Consider the following 27,036-nt stretch of genomic DNA (forward strand, 5'->3'; position numbering starts at 1 on the left):
TATGCAAAGGCCCCCCTGGCCTGTAAGAACAAAAGAAACTGTGTATAAAAGTAGGAGCCCTGCTCCTTGTAAATTAGAATCCTGTTTTACCACGAAGGACCTCTGCCCGCCTAGAAGGAGAAGAGACGCTGGGAGAACTGGCCTGCTGCTTGCCTTGCTGAGAAAGGAGAGGAAAAGACTTTATAAGAAAAGACTTTGCTGCTTTGTGCTTAAACATTCTCCAAGGGCTTGACTGAGCTTGCCCCCTGACCTGAGCCACAGGACCATCTGGCTCAACCTGCCTCTGCTCGTCTGCCGGTAATTAACCGGGATATCTACTACTGCCGGAGCTGTGACCTTGGTGCCCCCCAGCCCCTCCCTGAGGCCGTGACCGACTGTGTCTCCTCGTCCCCGCCGAGGAAGAGCTCCGCTCCGTTGAGCCGCTCTCCCCCCGCTGAGGAGATCGCTGTGTTGACCGCCTGGGAAGGCTCGCTGCTGTGGTGCCCCCCAGCCCCTCCCTCAGGCCGTGACCGACTGTGTCCTCTCGTCCCCGCCGAGGAAGAGCTCCGCTCCGTTGAGCCGCTCTTCCCCCGCTGAGGGGATCGCTGTGTCGACCGCCTGGGAAGGCTCGCTGCGGTGCCTCACCCTCCCGCCAGAAATCCTTTGCCGGACTCAAACAGACCCAGGGGACAGACCTCCGCTGGACGGACGCCTCGGGTGCCAGCCTCGCTCTGCCTGAGCCGCTGGGCACCTCGCATCTGTCACCGGAGAAAAGCCGCCACTGAGACTGTCATCGGGCTCGTGGCCCGCAACGTTACTTGACCCCCTTTGTTTCCTGCCCACTGCTCTGTTCATAAGTGCCCCCCGGCCTAAAGATCCGCTGTGGTGCGAGCCGCCCTTTCCAGCTAGCTCGCACCGCTCTCTGTGTGCCTGCCTGCAGCTCCGCGCTGAGAGAGCGCTCCAGCCCCTCCCGCTGGAATCCTTTAGCTGTCGGGTCCCGCAGGCTGCAATCTGAGCCCCGGCCCAAGTGACTGGGGCTGCGCTGGGTCCTTGGGCCTTCCCTCCTCCTGGACAGCTCTGAGGTCGGTGTTCCCCCCCCGTGTGGGTCCCGTAGACCAGGGGGGCCATCCGCTCCACGAGACCCGGCCGGACCGATCGCGCCCCACGCCAGATGCGTGAGACTTGGTAGGGTGCCGTGATTTCTCCCGTGTAGAGTGCACAGAAGCGCTGCGAAGCGCACAGAGGGCCTAAGACTGGCCTGAGGTCCCTGGAACCGGCCCCGGAAGCGAGAGCAAAGTAACTTGGGACAGAGAAACTTGCCAAGAGGGAATTTTAACAGAAACATCCGCTTTAAAGACTGAAAGTGCAATTTAACCTACAACAAAGAACTGTTGGTGGAACATTTGAAAGAGAAGCTTGCCTATTTACAACCTGTGGGCATACAGAAACGTTATTTGATCTTGTGATAAGTCTGTTCTAAAGAGTATATTTAATTTTTACATAAAGAAGCGTATTTTTATATACTCACGGCCTGGTGTCCATTTGTGGGGGGATTGGTATGTTTTACTGTGTGTGTGACTACAAATGCTTAACTGACTAACGCCTGAAGAATAGCCTTGGCTGCTCACGCCACGCACCTAGAGGGTGAGCAAGGGTCATTCTAAGGGGTCATCCTTCGCCCTGACTTAGAGGAGAGGGTCCCTGCTTGTCACGAGTACCTACTTGCGCCAACCAGAGACCCCCAATTCTAACATTGGTCGCAGCGGTGAGGATTTGCGAATTTGCATTTGTAGTTTGCATACAGTGAATTACTGATCACCACATAGTGAGAGCAGATCTATAACGTAGCCACAGGTTTCCATTTTTTATTTTTGCTGGGAGATCTCCATGTGCTTGTGAAACGTCATGCCTGGTTCAGTGAGGATGGAAAAGGCAGCAACCAGATGCCTGTCGCCAGAGGAGTTGGCGGACAGGGCAGCAACCAGGGCACATGAAATGGAGATGGCGAAATTAAAAGGACAAATGGAAATGGACAAACACAAATTGGCAATGGAAAGCCAAAAATTAGCCATGGAGGCGCTAAAACACCAAAGAGATCACTACTTTAGGATGAAAGAACTTGATTTGGAGCTTGAAGCCAGGAGGGCTTCCGCCCAACATCCAGAGATTTGTGTAGCTCGCAGATTGAGCTTTGCTGAGTTGGAGGTGGAGTCCAGCTCAGATGGTGGCAGCAACATTCAGGTATCTAGTGCTGACAGCATAGCGCGCGCACCTAGAGATATGGCACCTGACTTGGAGGGGGTTAACATACACCAGGAGGTTCAAGGGCATGAGGTAGCTCCAGTAGTGCGCAGCGTCCCTGAAGGGAATAGGGTAGCTGGCGTAGGAGTTCATGGTCCTAGTGGTGGGAGGGATTCCCCCATGGTTGAGGTCCTGGTGGGTGAGTGTAAGGACCGCCCAGAAGAGTGTGGGTTGTGTGACAGAGACAGTTCGCTACTGTCTGGCCAGTCTCAGAAGGATGGTGTGGAGTATGTGTGTGAGGCGCTGGATGGTGAGGTGAAGGATAATTTGGTTAACCCTGCTAGGGGGCTGTGTAATCCAATTGTAGGAGAGCATACTTTAAGTCCCAGTTTTCCAGAGTTATGCCAACACCTGTTTGAGAGTGAGTTCTCTGACCCCAGGGAGCTCACATTGGAGGCAGACCTTGTGGTGGATTCCGGAGGGTCTGGAGAGGCATTGGGGTGTGATCCTGTGGGGAGTGGCTCAGGTATCTTCCAGCCCAGAGTGGTGGAAGTGGCGCAGAGTAGCCCAGCTAGGTCCTGTAGTAGTGAGAGGGGTGTAGGGCCTCACGTCCTGTCCTTGAGGGGAAGGAGTGAGAATGGGTTTTGTCCCGGTAGTGCCCAACCTCAGTCTCAGAGCCTGGATGGTTCTTTAAGGGAACACCAGGTGGGGAGCCTAGGCTGTCCGGATGAGTCACCCTTTAAGGGGGACCCCCCAATGGCTAGAGAACGTGGAGGCTCTGTAAACAGGGCTCCAGTAGTTCTGGTGTCTGGCAGTACCGCTCCAGTTGGGAGGGTGCAGAAGTCCAGAAAGAGGGGCGAGAGGGGGAAAGAGTCCCCAGTGGAAGAACCAGTGGGTCAGGGGCCAGCCAGCAGGGCTGCGTCCCCAGTGAATGACCAGGGGGACACCACTTCTGTCCTGGGGGATCTTCCCGCACTGTCAGAGGGACAGGGGTTGGGAGATCTGCGCCAGGCAGACTGTTGCACGGCACAGGAGCTATGTGCCACCCTCAGGGGGGGCATGTGTGCTCCCCGAGAAGTCCTGGTGCGCCAGGCAATTGTTCAACTGCAGAGTTGGGTCCCTGAGTTGGAGAGCCAGGTTCAGGTGTTGTCTGACCTGGAGGGTGGGACCACTGTAATCAGTGTCCTGACCCATGTCACTTCTAGGGGTACCACTCCAGTTGGGAGTGGGCCGGACCCTGGAAGGGGGTGCAGAGGGAGGGAGTCCTCGCCTCTGACCCCGGTGCGACTTGAGGGTTTAGACCATAGGTTTAAGGGCCAGGTGCAGGGTGTCCCCCCTGACCTGGTGCCCCAGTTGCAGGATAGCACCCCTGAACTGGTGGGAGAATTGTGCAGGTCACCTGCCACAGGTGCCCTGACAATTCTGGAAGGGGGTACCACTCCAGGTGGGAGGGTACAGAGCCCCAAGGAAGCGGACCGGGTGTGGGAGAGGCCACCCCAGTGTTTGGCCCAGCCGCCAGGTACAGGCCTGGGGCTGGTGGGTCAGTGCCAGGATAGCATACCTGGACTAACAGAAGAGAGAAGGGACAAAGGGTGCCAAGCACCTGGGGCTACTGCCCCCCGCTCTCTGAGGCCACAGAGGTTTGAGAGCCCTGAGAGGCATGAGGCCTGGGTCTCAGCCCTGACTACCGTCAGTGGCCACTGTGATTTGATGACTGCCTGTTGGGACACACCTGTGAGCCAGTTAAGGTTAGAGGCTGCACAGGTGGTGTCCACAGAGGAAGAAAAGGGTGCCCCAGGGATTGGCTTGGTGGACCCTGAGAGTATGGACAGAGGATTTGAAATAGGTTCAGATTGGCGTAGAACTGGAATGTGCCCCTGCTGTTGCGGGCCAGGTCCAGGTTCTATCGCCCAAAGCAGGGAAGCCCATCACAGTGGTGATTGGTCTACCCTGTGTTTTGGCTGGAAGGGGGTTGTGTTGGACCTGGGCCTCTTGGCAGGGTCATCCCTAAACTTTTTGCCTTCCTCCAATACTCTCTCTGACCTGTTTTTGTTGGTTTAATGACTCTGGGCACTTTTACCACTGCTGACCAGTGCTAAAGTGCATATGCTCTCCCTGTGAAAAGTATACATGTGATTGATGTCCATGATTGGTTCATTGGATTTACTGTCAGTCCCTAGTAAAGTGCACTAGGAGTGCCAGGGCTTGTGAATGCCAATACTGCTAGTGGGCCTGCAGCGCTGGTTGCGCCACCCACAGAAGCAGCCTTAAAATGTGTCTAGGGTCTGCCATTGCAGAACCTGCGTGCAGTCTGGTACTGTCATGCTGGCTGGGCAAGTGCACACACTTGCCAGCCCCTAAACCTTCCCTTAACTTCATATTAGTCACCCCTATGGTAGGCCTGAGGGCAGGGTGCATTGTAAGTATAAGGTAGAACATGCCCTGATGTGTGTGGCATGTTCTAATAGTGAATTACTGCCAAATTCGTTTTTCACTATTGTAAGGCTACCAGTTCCCTTCTAGGCCAGATGGGCTGCTGGAATTATTACACTCTATAATCCCAGCAGGCTCAGGGAACATGGTAGAAATTAATGTTTAGTATGCCTGAACTCAGAATAATAAAATACTTCTTTTAGTAAAGTTTATTTTAATATCCTGTGTTTGCAAATGCTACTTTTAGAAAGCTAGCATTTGCTTGTCTAACCATTTCAGCCCGCCTCTGCTCTTGTGTGTATCTGACTGTCTGAGTGTGTGAGTGACAGGGCTGGGAGTTGACAGGTTGTGAATAGCAGGATGACACCTTAGTGGGTGGTGGGAGTTTCCCCTGAATGATGCATCAGGCTGTGCTCTGCCACCACAATGCTGGCTCCGCCCTCCTGGGGAGCGACTGATGACTCAGCCTGCACCTGGCCCAGGAAGGCCCGAAGCTTGTCAACAAAGTGCTCAGGCTGCCCCTGTCCTCACAATGCCGGCTCCGCCCCCCTGGGGAGCGGCTGATGTGCCTGCCCTCACACTGAATGCAGAAGCAGAAGTACCCACCACAAGTGCTCAGGGACTGGAGCAGTTATGCAAAGGCCCCCCTGGCCTGTAAGAACAAAAGAAACTGTGTATAAAAGTAGGAGCCCTGCTCCTTGTAAATTAGAATCCTGTTTTACCACGAAGGACCTCTGCCCGCCTAGAAGGAGAAGAGACGCTGGGAGAACTGGCCTGCTGCTTGCCTTGCTGAGAAAGGAGAGGAAAAGACTTGATAAGAAAAGACTTTGCTGCTTTGTGCTTAAACATTCTCCAAGGGCTTGACTGAGCTTGCCCCCTGACCTGAGCCACAGGACCATCTGGCTCAACCTGCCTCTGCTCGTCTGCCGGTAATTAACCGGGATATCTACTACTGCCGGAGCTGTGACCTTGGTGCCCCCCAGCCCCTCCCTGAGGCCGTGACCGACTGTGTCTCCTCGTCCCCGCCGAGGAAGAGCTCCGCTCCGTTGAGCCGCTCTCCCCCCGCTGAGGAGATCGCTGTGTTGACCGCCTGGGAAGGCTCGCTGCTGTGGTGCCCCCCAGCCCCTCCCTCAGGCCGTGACCGACTGTGTCCTCTCGTCCCCGCCGAGGAAGAGCTCCGCTCCGTTGAGCCGCTCTTCCCCCGCTGAGGGGATCGCTGTGTCGACCGCCTGGGAAGGCTCGCTGCGGTGCCTCACCCTCCCGCCAGAAATCCTTTGCCGGACTCAAACAGACCCAGGGGACAGACCTCCGCTGGACGGACGCCTCGGGTGCCAGCCTCGCTCTGCCTGAGCCGCTGGGCACCTCGCATCTGTCACCGGAGAAAAGCCGCCACTGAGACTGTCATCGGGCTCGTGGCCCGCAACGTTACTTGACCCCCTTTGTTTCCTGCCCACTGCTCTGTTCATAAGTGCCCCCCGGCCTAAAGATCCGCTGTGGTGCGAGCCGCCCTTTCCAGCTAGCTCGCACCGCTCTCTGTGTGCCTGCCTGCAGCTCCGCGCTGAGAGAGCGCTCCAGCCCCTCCCGCTGGAATCCTTTAGCTGTCGGGTCCCGCAGGCTGCAATCTGAGCCCCGGCCCAAGTGACTGGGGCTGCGCTGGGTCCTTGGGCCTTCCCTCCTCCTGGACAGCTCTGAGGTCGGTGTTCCCCCCCCGTGTGGGTCCCGTAGACCAGGGGGGCCATCCGCTCCACGAGACCCGGCCGGACCGATCGCGCCCCACGCCAGATGCGTGAGACTTGGTAGGGTGCCGTGATTTCTCCCGTGTAGAGTGCACAGAAGCGCTGCGAAGCGCACAGAGGGCCTAAGACTGGCCTGAGGTCCCTGGAACCGGCCCCGGAAGCGAGAGCAAAGTAACTTGGGACAGAGAAACTTGCCAAGAGGGAATTTTAACAGAAACATCCGCTTTAAAGACTGAAAGTGCAATTTAACCTACAACAAAGAACTGTTGGTGGAACATTTGAAAGAGAAGCTTGCCTATTTACAACCTGTGGGCATACAGAAACGTTATTTGATCTTGTGATAAGTCTGTTCTAAAGAGTATATTTAATTTTTACATAAAGAAGCGTATTTTTATATACTCACGGCCTGGTGTCCATTTGTGGGGGGATTGGTATGTTTTACTGTGTGTGTGACTACAAATGCTTAACTGACTAACGCCTGAAGAATAGCCTTGGCTGCTCACGCCACGCACCTAGAGGGTGAGCAAGGGTCATTCTAAGGGGTCATCCTTCGCCCTGACTTAGAGGAGAGGGTCCCTGCTTGTCACGAGTACCTACTTGCGCCAACCAGAGACCCCCAATTCTAACATGAATTATCTGAGTCCCCACCTGGCGTACTGGAGTGTTGTCAGGGGATGGGGGTGCCTGTTGGGCGGAGGGAAGAAGGAACTCCGTACCACTTTGGGGGCACGGGTAGGAGCCCACCCAAAGGGGAGAGGGGATGGGGACAGGAGGGGCAGGTCACACCCAGGGAGGCGGGCACACCAGAGAACCCTGAAAGGGGGTGTGCGTCGTCAGAGAGGTTAGAGCATGAGAGGGAGAATGTGAGCCTTGCAAAGGAATGAAAGGAAGCTGGTGCACAGGCTTCAGCTAACAGAGACAGAGCTGAAGACCTTGAAATCATGTGCACCAGGTACTTCCAATGGTGGCAGCGTACCCGAGGTTCGGGTTTGGACCAGTCACAGGGTGTAGAACCTGCACTGGGGTTTCAGGTGCAGGGATTGCCTGACCTGGAGGGTGGGGTACCAGTAACGAAGGACCCTACCAGTGTGACTTCCAGGGGTACCTATCCGGGTAGGAGGGTGCGGAACCCTGGGAGGGGGTGCAGAGGGAGGAAGGATTCTCCTCTGGCACCGGTCCAACCACGGGGTTCAGATCCTGGGTTGGATGGCCAGGTCCAGGGGTTGCCTGACCTGACGGGAGGAATCTCTGTATTCAGAGTTCCCCCGGTTGTGACTCTCAGGGGTACTACTCCAGGTGGGAGGGTGCGGAACCCTGGGAGGGGGTGCAGGGAGAGGTAGGTCTCGCCCCTGTCACCAATTCAACTTAAGGGTTTAGACCCTAGGTTGAGGAGGAGAGTGGAAAGGGTACCACGGGCCTGGGGCTACTGCCCCCCACTCTGAGAGAGAGCAAGGGCCAGAGACATCTGAATTGTTTAGAGGTCCGTCCTGGCTGCATCTCACTGGGGAACACCAGTGGGGTGGGTGGATTAGCGAGAATGTCATGGTGGTATTGGGCCTGCGTCCACCTTTTTCCACCCCAAGCAGGGAAGCCCATCAAGGGAATGATCGGACTACCCTGGCTTTTGGCTGGGGGGGAGATGTGTGGGACTTGGCCCTTTCCCCAGAAATTTTTCATTTTTTACCCCTTTTAATTTAGAATGCCCCTATTGTAACAACAATGTATAGGCCTTGTGTAGTGAGGAAAGCCCTGTGTACTGTAAAACTGATGTTAAGATGCAGGTGTCTTATACCCCTAACATGGCTGCCACTGACCACTGCTGCTGCAGCAGGGTTAGTGGGCGCATTCTAGTGGCTAGGGCCTGGCTGGAACCCTCCAAACAATGTATCAACTTAGCCTGCCAGCCTGCCCACAGGTAGAATGGTGGAACCTCCTAGAACCCCCTGGAACCTTCTGGAACAGGTGAGGTGACACCAACTGCCACTGCCAACTGTCAACTGGCACTGTATAAGGAAAGGAAGGTAAACTTTCCTGTCAGAGTGACTGAGGGGAAGACCTGGGGAAGAACCTACGCAGGAGGCTAGGCAGTGAGGGTCAGGGCAGGGTCTTATGATGCTGGAAATGACAGGGCCTAGAATGCTGCTTTACAAGTATTGAGGCATCCTGTACCCCCCCCCCCCCCCCCCCACTGACCTAACCCCGCGGCAGGGAACCCCCAGAGACCACTTGAGGGGATTGGCTGAGGAGATCTAACACCAGCCACCAACTTAACCCCCTTCAAGGAAACAAGAAACCAAAGGGCGCAAGAAACATCACGCCAACAAGAAACTAAGTTTCTAGTTACAAGGGCGCAAGAAACATCACGCCAAGAAGAAACTAAGCCTCTATTTACAAGGGAGCAAGAAACCTAAAGCGCTAAGAAGAAATTAAATCATCACAGGACTTTAGAAGAAGCAAACAGGTATTGGCGCGGTACTGACCCTGCGTTTCCTGATGTCACCTGGGGTCTCCCTTGCTAACCTGCTACTGGGGTGTCACCTGTCCTGTATATCTAGCGCTGCCCTTGCTGACCCTGTGAAGAGCGCTGAAGTAATGGAGGGGGCTGCTGCCTTCTGAAGCGCTATATTTGCCTGAACTGCAGCACCCTGAACTGAATGTTATTAGACCTGCTGGTCTTGCCCCCACCTCGTGTGGGCCAAAGCGCTATAGCCCTGCACCCTGCTGTCTGTGAAGCACTAGAATCCTGGGCGTGATTCCTGCCTGAAGCGCTATATTCTGTGGTGCCCTTCAGCAGCGCTACCTGGAATGAACTGTCTGCCGAGCGCTACCTCTGCTGTGAATTGCCTGCTATATCGTAGCGCTGTGAATCCTGAAAAGCGCTATCCCCCTGAAGCGCTGTGTCACCAAGAACTTCTGTGGCTCTAGAAGTTGCTGCCTTCTGAAGCGCTGACTCCCTGCTCCCCCAACCCTCCTTTGCTGTCCCTGTGAAGAGGGCTGAGGTACTGAAGGGGGTTGCTGCCTTGTGAAGTGCTGTACCTGCAGGGTGCTATTATCTAAACCTGATTGCCTGCTGAAGCGCTGTCCCCAGCATTGCCTGTGGCCAAGCGCTGTCATGTGAGGAACTGAGGTAGTGCCCAGGGAAGCGCTGTAATTTCACTCCAAGCGCTTTCTTGAATGTCCCATAGAAGCGCTGTAATTGTGCCTCCAAGCGCTCTCTTGTAGGCCCCAGAGAAACGCTGTATTTTTTACCTTAAGTGCCCACCTGTTGGCCCCTATGTGCCTCTAGTGACGTGGAGGCCATTAAGTTACTGTTTATGCCTGAGGACAGGCTTGCCATTCATTAACTGTTTGGGCCCTGGTTCCGGCGTAGGCCTAAAGACATACTGAGTTCACCTGCGATGGCTTAGCCCTGCATAGGGGAGTCCAAGGCATAGTAAAATGCTCATTGAGAATGCTTTACTGAATTGCTTATTGAAATGTTCACCTTAATTAACAGAAATGTTTTACTAGTCTAAAGCAAGGCCTGTGCTTGCTTAATGAGATGTTGCTCTCTAGCAATGAGTAATGTTCTATTTATAAGTTACTTAATGAAATGCCTATGCCTGATTCCTTCCCTGTAATGTTTACTCCTGATTAGGGGGATGTTACCTATGATTGGGGAAGAGTTTTGAAGTGGTTATTCCTGCTTGGAACCAGGATTATTCTGAACTATAGAAGTTTTATTACGCCCCTGCCCCAGTGTTATAACCTCTACTTATTTACAGGATTACTCTTGGGTGCTGAAAGGTTTATGCCTGCTTAATGTAGGAATTAGAATGTTGATCCTGGCCTGGGGGTGGAAACGCCAACAGCTGCATAATGAACTGTGTCTGCTGACTAATGAAACATTTATTCATGTTGGTTGAAAGGTGGAGCACATGCCCACAGTTATGGAGTGAGGTGCTCCTTGCTTTAAAGAAATGTTTACATTTACTAAAAGGCTTTACATGCATAAACCAAGTCTTCTAAGCTCAGGCTTGCCTGTTAAAAATGGTTATCTCTGCCTTGAAGAGTTGTTAACTGTTGATTGCTGAGTAGGGGAACGTTAATGCTATAAGGATATAGTTACACTGCCTAATGAGATGTTTTATCCGCAGTGGCGTGTTTTTATTCCTGCCATAGGAGTTTCATTCCTGCCTAAGGAAATGGTTAATGAAATGTTTTACCCTCAGTGAAGTGTTTTACTTCTGCTAAACTGATTATCTCTACTGCAGTAAATGTTTTACCTGTAAGCTCCTGATTAATAGGGGGAAGGCCCTGCCTGTTCAGGCATCAGGTAATAGGATGGTGTGTGATGCCTAAAGAAATACTTTATGCCTAATGAAAGGTGTTGACCTCATTTGAGGCAATGTTTACTCCTGCCCAGGGAAGGGTCTCATACCCCTGCTATAACAGAGATCTACTTACACCTGCTCAATGTAGGGATTTCTACTTCCCTGATGGAATGTTGGTGTAGCCCTGATACAGTTAAACCTGCACAAGGGGATGGTTACCTAGATTGCAATGTTTTCTCCTAGTTAGTGCTGGCTAATGCAATGGTTAGCTGGGCCCAATGAGAAGTTCTCCCAAAGGGATGCCCAACCTTGTTATATGGAATAATTATTCTTAATGAAATGTTTAATTCCTATTACAGGAGGAGAGTTACGTCCACATACTTTTGTGGCAAATGAAATGTTTCATATTTAAGGAAATGTTTGAACTACACTTAACGAATTGTTTATTCCTACAGCGGGGAGATGTTTCTGTTATGGAACTGTCCCTTTGTTTACCTGAGGAAATGGATATTGATGCTTAATGCAGTGTTGTTCTTATGACTTTGAGATGTATTCCTTTCAGGTACTGACCAAGAAGCAAGGCGTAGGTCGGGCCTGTGTCCCACTAAAAATGTATTTAACTATTTATTGATCCAATCTTTAATATTTATTGCAGAACGGATATTTATTCATCCAATATTGATTGGAAGTCTTGAGACACATGTATTTTAAATGAATTTATGATTTCCCTGATCCTGCTCTATCTATCTGATTATTTATCTTAATACAAATCACTTGTTTTTATACAAGCTCTGGAGTGGAGTCATTTATTGCGTGCCCAGGTTTCTGTCTCAGTGTGATTGTGTGCTGCATGATCGCTTAACACATGTGCTTTCAGATGCCTACCCGCTCGTGCCATGCTACCCTAGGGGACTGGTGACCCCAGTTCCAGTGGTGGTGATTGCAGTGGATGTGGTGGTGGTGGACGTGGTAGTGGTGGATGTGGTGGTAGAAGTGGTGGTGGTGTATGTTGGGGGTTGTGGACCTGGTGGTGGTAGACGTCGTGGTGGTGGACATGGTGGTGGTGGATGTGTAGGTGGTGAACATGGTGGTGGTGGATGTCCTGTTGGTGGTTGTGGACGTGGTGGTGGTGAATGTGGTGATGGTGGACGTGGTGGATATGGTGGACATGATGGACGTAGTGGTGGATGTGGTGGTGGTAGATATAGTGGTGATAGATGTAGTGGTGGTGGACGTGGTGGTAGTAGACATGGTGGTGGTGGACATGGTGGTGGTGATGGTGGACTTGGTAGTCGACCTGGTGGACATGGTGGTGGTGGAAATTTTGGTGGTTTGTGGTGGACATGGTGGTGGATGTGGTGGAAGTGGTGGTGAACGTGATGTTGGTGGTGGACATGGTAGTGGTGGACATGGTGGTGGTGGATGTGGTGGTGATGGACAATGTGGTGGTGGTGGATGACATGGTGGTGGTGGACATGGTGGTGGACATGGTGGTAGTGGACATGGTGGCAGAGGACATTGTGGTGGAGGTGGTGGTGGATGTGGTAGTGGACGTGGTGGTGGTGGATGTGGTGGTGTACGTGGTGGTGGATGTGGTGGTGGATGTGGTGGTGGACATGTTGGTGGTGGATGTGGTGGTGGATGTGGTGGAGGTGGTGGTGGTATATGTGGTTGTGGTGGATGTCGTGGTGGACATGCTGGTGGTGGTAGACGTGGTGGTGGTGGATGTGGTGGTGGTGGATGTGGTGTTGATGGATGTGTGGACATGGTGGTGGAGGTGGACGTGGTGGTGGACATGGTGGTGGTGGACGTGGTGGTGGTGGATGTGGTGGACATGGTGGTGGTGGATGTGGTGTGGACATGGACATGGTGGTGAACATGGTGGTGGTGGATGGACATGGTGGACATTGTGGTGGTGGACATTGTGGTGGACGTGGTGTATGTGGTGGTGGTAGTGAAGGTGGTGGACATGCTGGTGGTGTTGGTGGACATAGTGGTGGATGTGGATGTGGTGGTGGACATGGACGTGGTGGTGGATGTGGTGGTGGTTGACGTGGTGGTGGTTGACATGGTGGATGTGGTGGACGTGGTGGTGGTGGATGTGTTGGTGGTGAACAAGGTGGTGGTGGATGTGCTGGTCGTGGTGGTGGACGTGGTGGTGGTGGTGGACATGGTGATGATGGACGTGGTGATGGTGGACGTGGTGGATATGGTGGACATTATGGACGTAGTGGTGGATGTGGTGGTGATAGATGTAGTGGTGGTGGACGTGGTGGTGGTGGACGTGGTGGTGGTGGATGTGGTGGTGGACATGATGGTGGTGATGGTGGATATGGTGGACTTGATAGTGGACCTGGTGGACATGGTGGTGGTGAAAAGTTTGGTGGTGGTGGGCATGGTGGTGGATGTGATGGACGTAGTGGTGGATGTGGTGGAAGTGGTGGTGAAAGTGATGGTGGTGGTGGACATGATAGTGGTGGCTGTGGTGGTGGTGGAGGACATGGTGGTGGTGGATGACATGGTGGTGGTGGTGGACGTGGTGGTGGACATGGTGGTGGTAGACATGGTGGCAGTGGACATTTTGGTGGAGGTGGTGGTGGATGTATGGTAGTGGACGTGGTGGTGGTGGATGTGGTGGTGGTGGATGTGGTGGTGGACGTGGTGGACGTGTTGGTGGTGGATGTGGTGGTGGTGATGGTGGAGATGGTGGTGGTGTATGTGGTTGTGGTGGATGTGGTGGTGGACATGCTGGTGGTGGTGGACGTGGTGGTGGTTGATGTAGTGGTGGTCGTGATGGATGTGGTGGTCATGGTGGTGGAGGTGGATGTGGTGGTGGACATGGTGGTGGTGGATGTGGTGGACATGGTGGTGGTGGATGTGGTGGTGGACATGGACGTGGTGATGGACATGGTGGTGGTGGACGTGGTATATGTGGTGGTGGTGGTTAAGGTGGTGGACATGCTAGTGGTGGTGGATGTGGTGGTGGAGGATGTGGTGGTGGTGGACATGGTGGTGGATGTGGACGTGGACATGGTGGTGGATGTGGTGGTGATTGACATGGTGGTAGTGGACACGGTGGTGGTGAGCGTGGTGGCCTTTGGGACCTTATAAGTGTTTAGTTATCCAGCAAAATATCCTTGGTGCAACAACATCAAGTGTTGCATTGCTAAACATTTATAAGGTCCCAAAAGCGAGACCTATTGGCTATGCCAATGCTTGTTTTAAGTTAGTGGCTCGTGCAGGTATGCCACTGTGAGGTAGAGATGCTGCAAGTGCTTTTATAGGAGCCCTTGTGACATTGCGCCTCTTCAAAATGTATCTTAGGTCTGGTTTAATACTTCTAGCCCCTATTCCCGTCTTCTTGCAACAAATGCATCCTTAAATGTCCCATGTACAGCCGACATTGACACTCCTATTACCCCTGCCCTCCAGCGACACTTTACCTGTAACAAGTGATGGCGGTGGACGTGGAGGTGGATGTGGTGGTGGACATGGTGGTGGAAATGGTGGTGGTGGGGAAGGATGTGGTGGTGGTGGAGGTGGTGGTGGACATGGTGGTGGTGGACGTGGTGGTGGTGGACGTTGTGGTGGTGGATGTGGTGGTGGATGTGGACGTAGTGGTGGACATGGTGGTGGTGGATGTGGTGGAGCTAGACGTGGTGGTAGACGTGGTGCTGGACATGGTGGTGGTGGATGTGGTGGTGGTGGACGTAGTGGTGGTAGATGTAGTGGTGGTGGCCACAGTGAACATTTTGGTGGTGGTGGACGTGTTGGTGGATGTGGTGGACGTAGTGGTGGATGTGGTGGTGGAAGTGGTGGTGGACATGGTGGTGGTGGTGGATGATGTTGTGGTGGTGGACATGGTGGTGGTGTTGGACATGGTTGTGGTGGTGGACGTGGTGGTGGTGGGCGTGGTGGTGTACATAGTGGAGGTGGTGGTGGTGGATGTGGTGGTGGACGTGGTGAAAGTGGTGAAAGTGGTTGTGGTGGACATGGTGGATGTGGTGGTGGTGGTGGACATAGTGGTGGATGTGGATGTGGTGGTGGTGGATGTGGTGGTGGAGGTGGACGTGGTGGTGGTGTATGTGGTGCTGATGATGGTGGACATGCTGGTGGACTTTGTGGTGGTGGATTTGGTGGTGGTGGATGTGGTGGTGGAGTTGGACATGGTCTTGGAGGTGGACGTGGTGCTGGACATAGTTGTGGTGGATGTGGTGGTGGTGGGTGTGGTGGACATGGTGGTGGTCAACGTGGTGGTGGACATGGATGTGGTGGTGGACATGGTGGTGGGGGATGGAAGTGGTGGTGGTGGACATGGTGGTGGCGGACATGGTGGATGTGGTGGTGGACGTGGTGGTGGTGGACATGGTGGTGGTGATGGTGGACATGGTGGATGTGGTAGTGGACCTGGTGGACGTGGTGGTAGTGGACATTTTGGTGGTGGTGGATGTGGTGGATATAGCGGTGGATGTGGTGGTGGTGTAAGTGGTGGGGGAAGTGAAGGTGGTGGTGGACATGGTGGTGGTAGACGACATGGTGGTGGTGGTGGACATGGTGGTGGATGTGGTTGACATGGTGGTGGTGGATGTGCTGGTGGTGGTGGATGTGGTGGTGGACGTGGTGGTGGTGGATGTGGTAGTGGATGTGGTGGTGGTGGTGGTGGACATGGTGGTGGTGGATGTGGTGGTGGTGGTGATGGAGGTGGTGGTGAATGTGGTAGTGGTGGACGTGGTGGTGGATGTGGTGGTGGTGGACATGGTGGTGGTGGACGTGGTGATGGATGATGTGGTGGTGGTAGACGATGTGGTGGTGGTGGAAGTGGTGGTGGGCATGGTGGTGGTGGACATGGTGGTGGGGTAGACGTGCTAGAGGTGGATGTGGGGGTTGTGGACATGGTGGTGGTGGAAGTGGGGGTGGTGGACATGGTTATGGTGGACATGGTGGATGTGGTGGATGTGGTGGTGGTGGATGTGCTGGCAGTGGACGTGCTGCTGGTGAATATGGTGGTGGTGGACATGGTGGTGGTGGAAGTGGTGGTGGTGGATATGGTGGTAGACGTGGTGGTGGATGTGGTGGACATGGTGGTGGCAGACGTGGTGGTGGTGGATGGGGTGGTGGTTGACGTGGTGGTGGACGTGCTGGTGGTGGATGTGGTGGTGGACATAGTAGTGGACCTGGTGGCGGTGGTGGACGTAGTGGTGGACATGGTGGTGGTGGACGTGGTGGTGGTGGATGTGGTGGACATGGTGGTGGTGGATGTGGTGTGGACATGGACATGGTGGTGAACATGGTGATGGTGGATGGACATGGTGGACATTGTGGTGGTGGACATTGTGGTGGACGTGTTGTATGTGGTGGTGGTAGTGAAGGTGGTGGACATGCTGCTGGTGGTGGATGTGGTAGTGGTGGACATGGTGGTGAATGTGGATGTGGTGGTGGACATGGACGTGGTGGTGGATGTGGTGGTGGTTGACGTGGTGGTGGTGGACATGGTGGATGTGGTGGACGTGGTGATGGTGGACATGGTAGATATGGTGGACATGATGGACGTAGTGGTGGATGTGGTGGTGATAGATGTAGTGGTGGTGGACGTGGTGGTAGTGGACGTGGTGGTGGTGGACGTGGTGGTGGACATGGTGGTGGTGGACATGATGGTGGTGATGGTGGATATGGTGGACTTGATAGTGGACCTAGTGGACATGGTGGTGGTGGAAATTTTGGTGGTGGTGGTGGTGGGCATGGTGGTGGATGTGGTGGACATAGTGGTGGATGTGGTGGAAGTGGTGGTGAAAGTGATGGTGGTGGTGGACATGGTAGTGGTGGATGTGGTGGTGGTGGACGACATGGTGGTGGTGGATGGCATGGTGGTGATGGATGTGGTGGTGGACATGGTGGTGGTAGACATGGTGGCAGTGGACATTGTGGTGGAGGATGTGGTAGTGGACGTGGTGGTGGTGGATGTGGTGGTGGTGGATGTGGTGGTGGACGTGGTGGTGGTGGATGTGGTGGTGGACATGATGGATGTGTTGGTGGTGAATGTGGCGGTGGTGATGGTGGAGATGGTGGTGGTGTATGTGGTTGTGGTGGATGTGGTGGTAGACATGCTGGTGGTGGTGGACGTGGTGGTGGTGGATGTGGTGGTGGATGTGGACGTAGTGGTGGACATGGTGGTGGTGGATGTGGTGGAGCTAGACGTGGTGGTAGATGTGGTGCTGGACATGGTGGTGGTGGATGTGGTGGTGGTGGACGTAGTGGTGGTAGATGTAGTGGTGGTGGCCACAGTGAACATTTTGGTGGTGGTGGACGTGTTGGTGGATGTGGTGGACATAGTGGTGGATGTGGTGGTGGAAGTGGTGGTGGACATGGTGGTGGTGGTGGATGATGTTGTGGTGGTGGACATGGTGGTGGTGTTGGACATGGTTGTGGTGGTGGACGTGGTGGTGGTGGGCGTGGTGGTGTACATAGTGGAGGTGGTGGTGGTGGATGTGGTGGTGGACGTGGTGAAAGTGGTGAAAGTGGTTGTGGTGGACATGGTGGATGTGGTGGTGGTGGTGGACATAGTGGAGGATGTGGATGTGGTGGTGGTGGATGTGGTGGTGGAGGTGGACGTGGTGGTGGTGTATGTGGTGCTGATGATGGTGGACATGCTGGTGGACTTTGTGGTGGTGGATTTGGTGGTGGTGGATGTGGTGGTGGAGTTGGACATGGTCTTGGAGGTGGACGTGGTGCTGGACATAGTTGTGGTGGATGTGGTGGTGGTGGGTGTGGTGGACATGGTGGTGGTCGACGTGGTGGTGGACATGGATGTGGTGGTGGACATGGTGGTGGGGGATGGAAGTGGTGGTGGTGGACATGGTGGTGGCGGACATGGTGGTGGACGTGGTGGTGGTGGACATGGTGGTGGTGATGGTGGACATGGTGGATGTGGTAGTGGACCTGGTGGACGTGGTGGTAGTGGACATTTTGGTGGTGGTGGATGTGGTGGATATAGCGGTGGATGTGGTGGTGGTGTAAGTGGTGGGGGAAGTGAAGGTGGTGGTGGACATGGTAGTGGCAGACATGGTGGTGGTAGACGACATGGTGGTGGTGGTGGACATGGTGGTGGATGTGGTTGACATGGTGGTGGTGGATGTGCTGGTGGTGGTGGATGTGGTGGTGGACGTGGTGGTGGTGGATGTGGTAGTGGATGTGGTGGTGGTGGTGGTGGACATGGTGGTGGTGGATGTGGTGGTGGTGGTGATGGAGGTGGTGGTGAATGTGGTAGTGGTGGACGTGGTGGTGGATGTGGTGGTGGTGGACATGGTGGTGGTGGACGTGGTGATGGATGATGTGGTGGTGGTAGACGATGTGGTGGTGGTGGAAGTGGTGGTGGGCATGGTGGTGGTGGACATGGTGGTGGGGTAGACGTGCTAGGGGTGGATGTGGGGGTTGTGGACATGGTGGTGGTGGAAGTGGGGGTGGTGGACATGGTTATGGTGGACATGGTGGATGTGGTGGATGTGGTGGTGGTGGATGTGCTGGCAGTGGACGTGCTGCTGGTGAATATGGTGGTGGTGGACATGGTGGTGGTGGAAGTGGTGGTGGTGGATATGGTGGTAGACGTGGTGGTGGATGTGGTGGACATGGTGGTGGCAGGCGTGGTGGTGGTGGATGGGGCGGTGGTTGACGTGGTGGTGGACGTGCTGGTGGTGGATGTGGTGGTGGACATAGTAGTGGACCTGGTGGCGGTGGTGGACGTAGAGGTGGACATGGTGGTGGTGGACGTGGTGGTGGTGGATGTGGTGGACATGGTGGTGGTGGATGTGGTGTGGACATGGACATGGTGGTGAACATGGTGATGGTGGATGGACATGGTGGACATTGTGGTGGTGGACATTGTGGTGGACGTGTTGTATGTGGTGGTGGTAGTGAAGGTGGTGGACATGCTGCTGGTGGTGGATGTGGTAGTGGTGGACATGGTGGTGAATGTGGATGTGGTGGTGGACATGGACGTGGTGGTGGATGTGGTGGTGGTTGACGTGGTGGTGGTGGACATGGTGGATGTGGTGGACGTGGTGATGGTGGACATGGTAGATATGGTGGACATGATGGACGTAGTGGTGGATGTGGTGGTGATAGATGTAGTGGTGGTGGACGTGGTGGTAGTGGACGTGGTGGTGGTGGACGTGGTGGTGGACATGGTGGTGGTGGACATGATGGTGGTGATGGTGGATATGGTGGACTTGATAGTGGACCTAGTGGACATGGTGGAGGTGGAAATTTTGGTGGTGGTGGGCATGGTGGTGGATGTGGTGGACATAGTGGTGGATGTGGTGGAAGTGGTGGTGAAAGTGATGGTGGTGGTGGACATGGTAGTGGTGGATGTGGTGGTGGTGGACGACATGGTGGTGGTGGATGGCATGGTGGTGATGGATGTGGTGGTGGACATGGTGGTGGTAGACATGGTGGCAGTGGACATTGTGGTGGAGGATGTGGTAGTGGACGTGGTGGTGGTGGATGTGGTGGTGGTGGATGTGGTGGTGGACGTGGTGGTGGTGGATGTGGTGGTGGACATGATGGATGTGTTGGTGGTGAATGTGGCGGTGGAGATGGTGGTGGTGTATGTGGTTGTGGTGGATGTGGTGGTAGACATGCTGGTGGTGGTGGACGTGGTGGTGGTGGTGGTTGATGTGGTGGTGGTTGATGTGGTGGTGGTGGATGTGGTGGTGATGGATGTGGTGGACATGGTGGTGGAGGTGGATGTGGTGGTGGACATGGTGGTGGTGAACATGGTGGTGGTGGATGTGGTGGACATGGTGGTGGTGGATGTGGTGGTGGACATGGACGTGGTGATGGACATGGTGGTGGTGGATTGACAAGGTGGACATTGTGGTGGACGTGGTATATGTGGTGGTGTTGGTTAAGGTGGTGGACATGCTGGTGGTGGTGGATGTGGTGGTGGAGGATGTGGTGGTGGTGGACATGGTGGTGGATGTGGACGTGGTGGTGGACGTGGACATGGTGGTGGATGGGGTGGTGATTGACATGGTGGTAGTGGACATGGTGGTGGTGAGCGTGATGGCCTTTGGGACCTTATAAGTGTTTAATTATCCAGCACAATATCCTTGTTGCAACAACATCAAGTGTTGCATTGCTAAACATTTATAAGGTCCCAAAAGCGAGACCTATTGGCTATGCCAATGCTTTTTTTAAGCTAGTGGCTCGTGCAGGTATGCCACTGTGAGGTAGAGATGCTGCGAATGCTTTTATAGGAGCCCTTGTGACATTGCGCCTCTTCAAAATGTATCTTAGGTCTGGTTTAATACTTCTAGCCCCTATTCCCGTCTTCTCGCAACAAATGCATCCTTAAATGTCCCATGTACAGCCGGGATTGACACTCCTATTACCCCTGCCCTCCAGTGACACTTTACCTGTAACAACTGATGGCGGTGGACGTGGAGGTGGGTGTGGTGGTGGACATGGTGGTGGTGGAAATAGTGGTGGTGGGGAAGGATGTGGTGTTGGTGGACGTGGAGGTGGACATGGTGGTGGTGGATGTGGTGGTGGTGGTGGACGTTGTGTTGGTGGATGTGGTGGATGTGGACGTAGTGGTGGACATAGTGGTGTTGGATGTGGTGGAGGTGGACTTGGTGGTTGACGTGGTGCTGGACATGGTGGTGGTGGATGTGGTGGTGGTGGACGTAGTGGTGGTAGATGTAGTGGTTGCGGCCATGGTGGAAATTTTGGTGGTAGTGGACGTGGTGGTGGATGTGGTGGACGTAGTGGTGGATGTAGTGGTGGAAGTGGTAGTGGACATGGTGGTGGTGGTGGATGATGTTGTGGTGGTGGACATGGTGGTGGTGGTGGACATGGTTGTGGTGGTGGACGTGGTGGTGGTGGACGTGGTGGTGGACATAGTGGAGGTGGTGGTGGTGGATGTGGTGGTAGACGTGGTGAAAGTGGTGAAAGTGGTGGTGGTGGACATGGTGTATGTGGTGGTGGTGGTGCTGGTGGTGGACATAGTGGTTGATGTGGATGTGGTGGTGGTGGATGTGGTGGTGGAGGTGGTGGTGGTGTATGTGGTGCTGATGGTGGAGGTGGTGGTGGTGGACATGCTGGTGGACTTTGTGGTGGTGGATTTGGTGGTGGTGGATGTGGTGGTAGAGTTGGACATGGTCTTGGAGGTGGACGTGGTGCTGGACATAGTTGTGGTGGATGTGGTGGACATGGTGGTGGTGGACGTGGTGGTGGACATGGATGTGGTGGTGGACATGGTGGTGGTGATGGTGGACATGGTTGATGTGGTAGTGGACCTGGTGGACGTGGTTGTAGTGGACGTTTTGGTGGTGGTAGATGTGGTGGATGTAGTGGTGCATGTGGTGGTGGTGTAAGTGGTGGGGGAAGTGATGGTGGTGGTGGACATGGTAGTGGCAGACATGGTGGTGGTAGACGACATGGTGGTGGTGGTGGAGGACGTGGTGGTTGATGTGTTTGACATGGTGGTGGTGGATGTGCTGGTGGTGGTGGATGTGGTGATGGACGTGGTGGTGGTGGTTGTGGTAGTGGATGTGGTGGTGGTGGTGGACGTGGTGGTGGTGGGGGTGGATGTGGTGGTGGTGATGGAGGTGGTGGTGAATGTGGTAGTGGTGGACGTGTTGGTGGACATGGTGGTGGATGTGGTGGTGGTGAACATGGTGGTGGTGGACGTGGTGATGGATGATGTGGTGGTGGTAGACGATGTGGTGGTGGTAGAAGTGGTGGTGGGCATGGTGGTGGTGGACAAGGTGGTGGGGTGGACGTGCTAGAGGTGGATGTGAGGGTTGTGGACATGGTGGTGGTGGAAGTGGGGGTGGTAGACATGGTCATGGTGGACATGGTGGATGTGGTGGTGGATGTGGTGGATGTGCTGGCAGTGGACGTGCTGCTGGTGAATATGGTGGTGGTGGACATGGTGGTGATGGAAGTGATGGTGGTGGACGTGGTGGTGGTGGACGTGCTGGTGGTGGATGTGGTGGTGGACATGGTAGTGGACCTGGTGGCGGTGGTGGACGTGGAGGATGTGGTGGACATGGTGGTAGAAGTGGACATGGTGGTGGTGGAAGTGGTGGTGGGTGACCTGGTGATGGTGGACAACATGGTGGTGGTTGTGGTGGATGTGGTGGAGGTGGACGTGGTGGTAGTGGATGTGTTGGTGGAAGTGGTGGTGGATGTGGTGGTGAATACCGTGGTGGTGGACGTGCTGGTGGTGGATGTTGGGGGTTGTAGACATGGTGGTGGTGGACGTGGTGGTGGTGGATGTGTTGGTGGTAAACATTGTGGTGGTGGATGTGCTGATTGTGGTGGTAGATGTGGTGGTGGTGAACGTGGTGGTGGTGGTGGACATGGTGGTTCTGGACGTGGTGATGGGGGACATTGTGGATATGGTGGACATGATGGACGTAGTGGTGGATGTGGTGGTGGTAGATATAGTGGTGATAGATGTAGTGATGGTGGAAGTGGTAGTGGACGTAGTGGTGGTAGACGTGATGGTGGTGGACATGGTGGTGTATGTGGACACGGTGGTGGACGTGGTGCTGATTGACGTGGTGGTGGTGGACACGGTGGTGGTAGACATGATAGTGGTGGATGTGGTGGTGGACTTGGTAGTGGATGTGGATGTGGTGGCGGACATGGTGGTGGTGGACGTGGTGGAGGTAGATGTGGTGGTGGCTGACTTGGTGGTGGATGTACTGGTGGTGAATGTGGTGGTGGTGGATGTGGTAGTGGACATGGAAGTGGACCTGGTGGCAGTGGTGGACGTGGTGGTGGTGGGTATTTTGGTGGTGGTGGACATGGTGATGGTGGAAGTGGTGGGGGCGGACGTGGTGGTGGACGTGGCAGATGTGGTGGTGGTGGACATGGTGGTGGATGTGGTGGTGGACGCCGTGGTGGTTGAAGTGGTGGTGGATGACCTGGTGGTGGTGGACAATGTGGTGGTGGACAATGTGGTGGTGGTGATTGTAGTGGATGTGGTGGTGGTGGACGTGGTAGTGGTGGATGTGGTAGTAGAAGTGGTCGTGGATGTGGTGGTGGATGATGTGGTGGTGGACGTGCTGGTGGTGGATGTTGGGGGTTGTGGACGTGGTGGTGGTAGACGTGGTGGTGGTGGACAGGGTGGACATGGTGGTGGTGGATGTCCTATTGGTGGTTGTGGACGTGGTGGTGGTGAACGTGGTGATGGTGGATGTGGTGGATATGGTGGACATGATGGACGTAGTGGTGGATGTGGTGGTGGTAGATATAGTGGTGATAGATGTAGTGGTGGTGGACGTGATGGTAGTAGAAATGATCATGGTGGACATGGTGGTGGTGATGGTGGACTTGGTAGTGGACCTGGTGGACATGGTGGTGGTGGAAATGTTGGTGGTTTGTGGTGGACATGGTGGATGTGGTGGAAGTGGTGGTGAAAGTGATGGTGGTAGTGGACATGGTAGTGGTGGACGTGGTGGTGGTGGTGGATGTGGTGGTGATAGACGATGTGGTGGTGGTGGATGACATGGTGGTGGTGAACATGGTGGTGGTGGACGTGGTGGTGGACATGGTGGTAGTGGAAATGGTGGCAGTGGACATTGCGGTGGAGGTGGATGTGGTAGTGGACGTGGTGGTGGTGGATGTGGTGGTGTACGTGGTGGTGGATGTGGTGGTGGATGTGATGGTGGACATGTTGGTGGTGGATGTGGTGGTGGATGTGGTGGTGGATGTGGTGGAGGTGGTGGTGGTGTATGTGGTTGTGGTGGACATGCTGGTGCTGGTGGACGTGGTGGTGGTGGATGTGGTGTTGATGGATGTGTGGACATGGTGGTGGCGGACGTGGTGGTGGTGGATGTGGTGGTGGTTGATGTGGTGGTGGATGTGGTGGTGGACATGGTAGTGGACCTGGTGGCGGTGGTGGACATGGTGGTGGACATGGTGGTGGTGGACGTGGTGGTGGTGGACATGGTGGTGGTGGATGTGGTGTGGACATGGACGTGGTGGTGAACATGGTGGTGGTGGATGGACATGGTGGACATTGTGGTGGTGGACATTGTGGTGGACGTGGTGTATGTGGTGGTGGTAGTGAAGGTGGTGGACATGCTGGTGGTGGTGGTGGACATGGTGGTGGATGTGGATGTGGTGGTGGAAATGGATGTGGTGGGGATGTGGTGGTGGTTGACGTGGTGGTGGTGGACATGGTGGATGTGGATGTGTTGGTGGTGAACATGGTGGTGGTGGATGTGCTGGTCGTGGTGGTGGACGTGGTGGTGGTAAACGTGGTGGTGGTGGTGGACATGGTGGTGATGGATGTGGTGATGGTGGACGTGGTGGATATGGTGGACATGATGGACGTAGTGGTGGATGTGGTGGTGATAGATGTAGTGGTGGTGGACGTGGCGGACGTGTTGGTAGTGGATGTGGTGGTGGTGGACATGGTGGTGGTGGACATGATGGTGGTGATGGTGGATATGGTGGACTTGATAGTGGACCTGGTGGACATGGTGGTGGTGGAAATTTTGGTGGTGGCGGTGGTGGGCATGGTGGTGGATGTGGTGGACGTAGTGGAAGTGGTGGTGAAAGTGATGGTGGTGGTGGACATGATAGTGGTGGATGTGGTGGTGGTGGACGACATGGTGGTGGTGGATGACATGGTAGTGGTGTACGTGGTGGTGGACATGGTGGTGGTAGACATGGTGGCAGTGGACATTGTGGTGGAGGTGGTGGTGGATGTGGTAGTGGACGTTTTGGTGGTGGATGTGGTGGTGGTGGACATGGTGGTGGTGGACGTGGTGGTGGATTTGGTGGTGGTGGACGTGGTGGACGTGGTAGTGGACATGGTGGTAGAGGAGGTGGTTGTGGACATGGTGGTGGTGGATGTGGTGGATGTGCTGGTGGTGGACGTGGTGGTGGATGTGGTGGTGGATATGGTAGTGTACATGGTGGTGGTGGAGGTGGTGGTGGATGTGATGGTCGATGTGGTGGTGGACATGGTGGTGATGGTGGATGTGGTGTTGGTATATGTGGTTGTGGTGGACCTGGTGGTGCTGATAGTGGATGTGGTGGTGTATGTGGTGGTGGTGGACGTGGTGGTGGAAATGGTGGTGATCAAGGTGGACATGGTGGTGGTGGAGGTAAACATGGTGGGGGATTTGGTGGTGGTGGACATGCTGGTGATGGACATGGTGGTGGCGGATGTGTTGGTGGTGGACGACATGGTGGTGGTGGATGACATAGTGGTGGTGTACGTGGTGGTGGACATGGTGGTGGTAGACATGGTGGCAGTGGACATTGTGGTGGAGGTGGTGGTGGATGTGGTAGTGGACATGGTGGTGGTGGATGTGGTGGTGGTGGATGTGGTGGTGGATGTGGTGGATGTGTTTGTGGTGGATGTGGTGGTGGTGATGGTGGTGGTGTATGTGGCTGTGGTGGATGTGGTGGTGGACATGCTGGTGGTGGTGGACATGGTGGTGGTGGTGGTTGAAGTGGTGGTGGTGGTGATGGATGTGGTGGACATGGTGGTGGAGGTGGATGTGGTGGTGGACATGGTGGTGGTGGACATGGTGGTGGTGGATGTGGTGGACATGGTGGTGGTGGATGTGGTGGTGGACATGGACATGGTGATGGACATGGTGGTGGTGGATGGACAAGGTGGACATTGTGGTGGACGTGGTATATGTGGTGGTGGTGGTTAAGGTGGTGGACATGCTGGTGGTGGTGGATGTGGTGGTGGAGGATGTGGTGGTGGTAGACATGGTGGTGGATGTGGACGTGGTGGTGGACATGGACATGGTAATGGATGTGGTGGTGATTGACATGGTGGTAGTGGACACGGTGGTGGTGAGTGTGGTGACCTTTGGGATCTTATAAGTGTTTAGTTATCCAGCACAATATCCTTGGTGCAACAACATCAAGTGTTGCATTGCTAAACATTTATAAGGTCCCAAAAGCGAGACCTATTGGCTATGCCAATGCTTGTTTTAAGTTAGTGGCTCGTGCAGGTATGCCACTGTGAGGTAGAGATGCTGCGAGTGCTTTTATAGGAGCCTGTAGTATCTTCACATGGTGTTTCTTTCCTTGTGTTCTTCGCTTTAGCTGCTCAGCCTGTGTGTGTGTCCTCAGTATGGAATGTTGGTGCGTGGACCTTCACTATAATGCTTGGGTGACTGGATCAGATGTGACAGTTGGTCAGAGAGGCTGAGCAGCTAGCAGGCTGCTCCTGGTGGGGCTGTGAGTTACCTGTAATTTACCACCTGTTAACCTACTTCTGAATAAACCTACTTGGTTTACATCATACCAGCGTAGCGTGGTTACTACATAAATTATGGCGACGAATTGGAGACCTTCCCACGCAAGAAGCCTGAAAGAAGTGGAAATGCATCCCTCAACATGTTGGAAAGAAGTAACCACAGAGACCAGACGTTTGGTACAGCCAACAGAAACAAGACAAAAGAAACAGGAGCAACAAGATGAAAATAAGAAACTCAGATAACTCAAGGTAAGGAGCCACAAAGGGAACATAAACAGCACGCAAAGAAGCCCCACCAGTGTCCATCAGACCGGACAGCCCCTGCCCAAGCGTGCTGTGTGTGGTTCACCTGGGACATATGGACATTAATTGCGCATTCAACAGAAATAAGCGTAATTTCTTTACTTGTTTTTGGCTCTTGTAAATCTAATGAAACCTGCGCAAGGACATTTTTTAGGAGAGATTCTGCGCCAGCTAAAGCGTGTTGTACAATGTTTAGAGAGGCCAATGATCCTGCGCAGAGTGAAGTTACAAGTGCTTTGGTCCTCTTCATTTACCTCAGTGATGCTGCGCTGATTGAACTTTCAACTGTTGTAAGTTTCCAAGTTTGGCTGCTCATGGTGATGTGCCTACATAACTTTTTCATGTGTCACCAGCGCTTTCTACATGAACACTTAACTTTACTGTTGGTCCTGCACAATATTGGACAGTATGCTGTGGTCGTTTTCCATGTGGAGAGTTCACACCATGAGGAGTTTTGGCATTTTATGTGGTATTATTGACATGGACGTGTCTGGGGACACATAGCAGTCATGCCTTGCATGTCCTTGGAGGACAGAAATGGTGTAACATTGTTGGCTAATGACCCTCTGACTCTAAAATGTGTCAGTTCGTTTGTATTTAATTACGGACTATTTACTGCCATGAGGTTCATCTATTTGACCTCTGTGTTACGAAGGAAATCACCTTTGCTTACATAAGAACAGTGTTACCGTTTTGGAGGCAGTCTGTCAAGGTAGCAAAAAAAATCAACAGATGTGAAAGCTTTATTATGCTGTCTTTATCTCATTTCACTCGATTTTTGAAATAAGCTTTA

General features: G+C 54.1%; 2 protein-coding genes across 17 annotated transcripts in view; both read right to left on the minus strand.

The window, feature by feature from the left end:
- PKD2L2 (polycystin 2 like 2, transient receptor potential cation channel) overlaps nt 1–27,036 on the minus strand; it is a 2,146,539-nt gene that overhangs the window by 1,049,264 nt on the left and 1,070,239 nt on the right. The gene's annotated exons all lie outside the window — the stretch shown is intronic.
- The window catches only part of LOC144769238 (uncharacterized), a 195,835-nt gene that overhangs the window by 8,828 nt on the left and 159,971 nt on the right, over nt 1–27,036 (minus strand). The gene's annotated exons all lie outside the window — the stretch shown is intronic.

This window comes from Lissotriton helveticus, chromosome 7 (assembly GCF_964261635.1).
Source record: "Lissotriton helveticus chromosome 7, aLisHel1.1, whole genome shotgun sequence".
In the NCBI taxonomy this organism is placed as follows: Eukaryota; Metazoa; Chordata; class Amphibia; order Caudata; family Salamandridae; genus Lissotriton; species Lissotriton helveticus.